At 32.5% G+C, this 6,642-nt stretch overlaps 1 pseudogene; it reads right to left on the bottom strand.

The window, feature by feature from the left end:
* Window positions 1–3,225: 3,225 nt before the first annotated feature.
* On the bottom strand, window positions 3,226–3,341 carry LOC112483234 (annotated as a pseudogene).
* Window positions 3,342–6,642: the final 3,301 nt, after the last annotated feature.

Genomic DNA, 6,642 nt, shown 5'->3' with positions numbered 1-6,642 from the left:
TTATTTTTAAGGAACTTACCAACATAATTGTGGCAGCTGGTATGTATGAAAGCTATAAGGCAGGCCAGCAGATTGGATACCCAGGCAGGAGTTAATTCTGCAAACTTGAGGCAGAATTGCTTTTTCTCCGGGAAACCTCAGTTTTTGTTCTTAAGGTCTTATATTGATTGGAGGAGGCCTATCCATATTGTCACAGGCAATCTCCTTTACTTAAAGTCCATTGATTACAGTTGTTAATTAATTATTGGGAAAAAAACACCTACACAGCAAGACCTAGATCAGTACTTGATTAAATAAATAACTGGCCCCAGCCAAGTTGACATAAAATTAACCATCTGATCTGGTAATGAGGTCATTTGAATTCTCTAAAACAGTATTAGGATGGGAAGGGAGGTCTCTTCACATGGCCAAATGCTTCCAGGTCCCTGTAAACACGGGTATGAGACTAAACAAACCCTGTTATGATTATCATCTAGACAAGGGACTATTCATCAATGTGATTAAAAAGATAAATTGTAAAGATGCCCTTTCTTTACAAATTGGGTGAATTGTCTGTAGTTTTCTGCCTTTTTCCTGAAGACTATTTCCAGAAGAGTGATGAGTTTTTATTTACTTCCTTTGTCAAAACTCAGTGAAAGTAACACTACACATGTGAGTACTGCCCTCTCTCCTCAAAACTTGTTGCTATATTCCTACAATCATTGACCTTTTTCTCAGCCTCTTTCCTTTTTCTCCTTGTTCTAATCTCAGTTTATTTCAAGAACTTAAATATAGATCTACTTTATGAATAAAATTTTTAAACACTGTGTTCAAAATAAGCATTTTGTGTTAAAGGCTGTAATTTTGGACACTTGAAACTACTTCAAATTTAGAGAAAATCATGAAGAAATATTCTAACAATTCATGCTGTATGTGACCTAAACTCTGGTTTTAAGAGTATATATTCTATATTTCTCGTTGATATTCATTCATTTAATATTTATTTTTGATTTTAGAATGAAGTTGAAGATTCTTGGACATTTAAATCTCAAAACAAATGTACATGTTTCATGCATATATGCCTCTGAACTCAAATGTGGGAATGTTAAAGAATGTACTCTGTGATAAGATCTTGCAGCAACATGGAAAATTATACACCCACAGGATTCTATATTATATGCTTTGATAAATCCAAATAAGAATGTTCAAATTTACAATTTGGAACAGCAATTGCATTGTAACATAAAAGGTAGTGAATAAATACAAGGTTGTAATCATTCACTAAGTAGACCCTTGATGACATAAAATTTGGCAGCACAGCTTGAACAGATTTTGTATGCTAGGAGACTCCCAAGAGCAACTTGCGGCCATTTCCTTCTCCACTGTTGCATTTGATATATAAAGGATATGTTTTTTAACCCTTCTAAGAACCTCCTCTGAAAAACTTTCTTTTACCTATGAGGAAGTTAAAAGGAAATTTCTCACCCTATTTCCATGAATATGCAGTTTGAAACTTTGCATTATGAGGGGATAATGTTTATTCATTAAAAAATATATTTGTCAAGGGCTGTGCTAGGTGCTAGAGATACAGAGATGAATACCAACCCCTCCTGCCCTCAAAGAGTTTATAGTGATTTGAGTGCATTTGTCATTAATTTTTATCAAAATGCTACCTTAAAGGAATTTATAACAGTTGTCTTATTTGTTTCCTACATAGCTACAGCTAAAACATTCTGGATAGACTGTTTTGAATAAATTTTTATTTGGGAATAACTTTAGATTTATAGAAAAGTTGAAAACTTAGTATAGACATGTGATGGTCAGTTTTATATGTGAACTTGACTGGCCCATGGGGTGCCTAGATGTTTGGTCAAATATTATTGTGAATGTGTCTATGAGAGTGTTTCTTGATGAGATTAACATTTGAATTGGTAGAATGAATAAAGTACATTGCCCTCCATTATGTGAGTGGGCCTCATCCAATCTTTCAATGTCCTAAATAGAACAAAAAAGCTGACCCTCTTATGAATAAAAGAATTTCCTCCTTTTTGACTGCCTTGAGCTGAGACATTGCTTTTTTTTCCTATCCTTGGACTTGGACTGGGAACTACTATACTACTACTATGAACTATATTATAAACATGTATATAATGTTTGTTTTGTTTCTCTGGAGAACCTTGACTATCAAGAGAGTTCTCATATATCCTTCACCCACATTCATTTTCCCATAATGTTATCATCTTTATTATTATGATACATTTATCAAAACAAAAAAAATTGCTACATTATTATTAACTTGAAGAAAGAATGAAGATTTGAAATATATAAAATAGAATAATTTCAACCAAGCTGCTGAAATTAACATTAGCATGAGGAAAGACTGCATTCTTGTTCTAACTAGTCTGGGAACTTAAACTTTTTTGAACTTTCTAGGCCTGCATCAGTATCTAAATATACATCTGGATCTACAGGTAACCCTCTAATTAATCCCTGAAGGACTCATGTATACCTGAGTCCTGATATCCATTATCCAGACCACTGGGACTGATCAGACCTTCTGGCACATATCTTCCTGACTGCTTGACATCTGACTGATAACTGCCCTGGACTAATCCCAGGGCTAAGAATGCAAGGTGGATAATTCTCAAGGATGTACTTTTTGCTACAGGAACTTTTAACTTTTCTTTTTTCCTTTGAACATCTCTGGGATTTTGCCTAACCATGTCTTCACTTTGCAAACTCCAAAACCCTTGAATAAATCACTATCATTTATTTCTAGCAAAGCCTCCAGAATCCTTCTGAGTTCGTTTGACAAGCTAAACTACAGACTTTATTCAGATCTTACAGCTTTTCCTCTGTATACTTTTTCCGTTCCAGGATTCTCTTTCTGTTCCAGGATCCCAGTCAGAATACCACACTGTATATACCTTCTGTGTTTCCTTAATATCCTCTGGTCTTTGACAGTTTCTTGAAGTCTTTCCTTGTTCTTTGTGAGTTTGACAGTTTTAAGGAGAATTGGTTATGTATTTTGTAGAATGTATTCCTATATGGGTTTTCTGATATTTTTTTATCAAGATTAGACTAAGATTATGAATTTAGGGGTAGAATATACAGAGATGAAGTGTCCTCATGACATCATATCAACGGGTTTATGATATCCATATGACATCAATGGTGATATTAACAAGGATCACTTTTTGTTTATTTATTTATGTATTTATTTATTCATTCATTCATTCATTTAAATGCCTACAGCACCTGGTATTCCTAGGTGGTCTCCTATTTAAGTACTAACCAGGCCCGACCCTACTTAGCTTCCGAGATCAGACAAGATCAGAGTTCAGGGTGGCATGGCCGTAGATATATATACTTTTTTAAAAAAATCGTGTTTTCTAGGTTATTCTACTATAAAGTTAGTATTTGCCACTTTCCATAATCTATTCCTGTGAAAAAAGTCACTATGTCCAGTTCACACTAGGAGAGATGAAGAAATTAATCTCTACCTCCTAGAGGTGGAAGTATCCACATGTATTATATGAAATTTTGCAAATCATAAGTTTAAGATAGGCCTATTACTGAGTAGAGGAGATTTCAACAAGAGACTGAATATATGATGCTCAGCTATAGAGCTTGTGGTTAACCTTTGCTTATACATCATAGCATGTTCATGGTGACATTTCTGGGATTTATGGGTAGTAAACCATTAAAGACTATTTTTTTTCTTCACTGGGAACTATTTATGTCCCACAGACTGGCAGAAGATAGGAGAGAGAAACACAGACTGAAATGTAACTCTTGTCTCTCTGTACTTCATTTCAATTTCTGGCAATTTTGGTTCATTTGCTCTCAATATCTACTAAAAGTATGAAGATTCCATCCTTGCAATGGGAACTAATAAGAAATCTCATAAATTCTGAACACATTGTGAAAGTTATTAAGAGTCTTTGGTGTTTAGCTCTAGCTATTTAAAAAAATATATATTATATTGTCTTTTAAATAAATATTTTTTATTGTTGTCATCCTGGGGTTATGTTTTTATATATATATATATATAGGTTTCACTATAACTCCTTGTCCAGTTTCTCTCATAGCTGAACATATCTTATTATTTTCTATGCTGTATTAAGCAACAAATGATTTCACCTGAAATGTATCAATATGTGCATTTCAATTTTGTCATTTTAACATCAATTCAAAATTACATTTTGTCTTATAATCTCACTTTTTGAAAAATAATCTACATCACGGAACACTCTTCACTAAATAAAGATGAAAAAGCCATGATTCTTACTTTCTTATAAGAAATATTATATTTCTTTGCAGTTTATAGAGAGTTTTCATATGTTTCCCCATGTGATCATGTGATCTGCCCCCAAGACCTCAGAAGGAAGACATAGACAAGAAATCATAATTTTAACAACAACAACAAAACTAAAGTTTATAGAAGTTAGTGGCTTGCTTTTACTGCTCATGAAGCTTAGGGAATATAGGTACAGAACATATGTAGTCTGAATATGTTTCGGATTAGATGAATTTAGGCTGTGTACCAATATCCCATAAGCTTAACATGTCAAAAGTTTATTCTCATTCACACTAAGTCCACTCTGAGATTGGAAGTGTCTCCAGGGCATTGACCTCTATTTGTTCCTTCAGTATTCTGGGCTGCTTTGGTATTTCTTCCTAACCCCCAATACAATAAACACATTCTTCCACAATTACTGTGGCAAGAGAAAAGAACACAGAGAATCTCTTACCAGCCCTTAAATACTTCTACACAGAAATGACACAGGCCACTTTTCCTGTCATTTTATTGTATAAAGCAAGTCATATGACTATATCTAACTTTAAGGAGGCATGTGCCCAAAAGAAGAAGAGAATCAGAGACCTCAGTAAACATGTGTATATCCATCATAGATTACCTGTTTGGTTTCCTTCAACAAGATCATACTGCCTCAACTTAGAATATTCATAAGTAGTGTCAATAATGACCTACCAACTAATGAAGTGTCCTTCTGGACTTATAGCCTAAGCAATTTTATGACGCTAAACCACATTTTCAACCTATATTAGCAAAAAGATCTCAAAGACATGCTATCACCTAATAGTCAAGAGCATGAGGTTTAAAACAAAGAACAACTTTCATTCAAACCTGGCTCTACTACTGACTATCTCTGAGACATGAGACAAGATATTTAACATTTTCAAGTAAAAAGGAGATAAAAATAGTATTTGCTTCAGAGATTTCTTTTGAAATTAAGAAAGATAATACATAAAAGGACACACCTTGGCATATAGTAAACCCTAAATTGATGTGTGCAACTTTCATTATACCATAACCAACTGTAATTATAATAAACATAGGTTCTAAATTTTCAAGGACAGTCCCAATGTTGTCTTATCTTTTCTTACTTTATAAGTATTGATTTTGGTGCAAAAACATTGCTACAACTATAATCTATAAGATAAATTTGAAATATTAAAAAATGTAGATTATATTTGAAAATGCTTTCATATAGATAATACACTAGGTTAATACTTTGGGAAGAATATAACATCTGTTTTACTTCCATTCTATTTAATAAGGTTGTCAGCAAAAGGAAAAAATTTAAGTGTTCTAATACGAAGGATTCTTAATAATTTCATGTTGTTTACTATACTATTTTGAGGTTATATATATATATATATACACACACACAATGGAATTATATATATATACTTTTATAAAAGTATGAATGAATAAAATATCTTCTGATCAACAGTTGAAATAAGTCACAGACTTCTCATTATGAGTTCAAAATTTCTTTGCCCCAAGAAAAATTCTTTCTGTACTCTATTAAATGGCATTTTAAAATGTTAAGTTGACGTCATCACCAAATCAGTAGATACATTTCAAGAAATAATACATAATTTTAACCTTTTTTATTGTAGCCAACACATTATCGGTCTGCTTGATCAACTTGTCAGCTTTCACCTCTCTATACAGTGAGCCAAGCCCTTTGCACTGAAAGTGTTTTAAAGTAGCTGAAGAATCCATAATAAGGTCAGGATATATTGATAGAGAAAGCAGATCAAGATTTATTTCTTTACTTTCATTTTATTTTTGTAAGATGAAAATGAGTGAAAATTGATCAGTGGGTGTCTCATGACACTTCACTTATTCATGATTTTTTAATGCAAGTAGGAGGACATTGGTTTTCTCACAGTAAGGACTTCAAAATTAATTTAACATATATTTCTATTTTAAGAACCAATAAACTAAAAGTTCTTTCTAGAACTACAGCCTGAGCTGCATTTTCAGGGGGTATCTTATTTATTAAACAAACAAAATAGTAAAATACCCTGAACTAAAAGAAAAATAACATTATATTTCCAAGGGCTAGCTGCTATCAATGTCAATCAACATTTTTGATGATCCCATTGAACACAAAACACTGTACTATGTATTATGAAGGGCTTAGAAAATTAGTCTTCTAAGTACCTAATATCCATGTAATTAGGAAGAGAAATAACAGTCATATGTGATTCAACTTAAGACTATTTAAAAACATTGTTTTAAAAACATATTATACACTTAAAACCTATGTAATTTTATTAACCAATGTCACTTCAATAAATTAAAGTAAAAAATTTTTAAAAAAATAAAGAAAATTCTCAACCAACCAA

The sequence above is a fragment of the Pteropus alecto genome, unplaced genomic scaffold (assembly GCF_000325575.1).
Source record: "Pteropus alecto unplaced genomic scaffold, ASM32557v1 scaffold116, whole genome shotgun sequence".
Taxonomy (NCBI): domain Eukaryota; kingdom Metazoa; phylum Chordata; class Mammalia; order Chiroptera; family Pteropodidae; genus Pteropus; species Pteropus alecto.
This window is presented reverse-complemented; position numbering and strand designations above follow the sequence as displayed.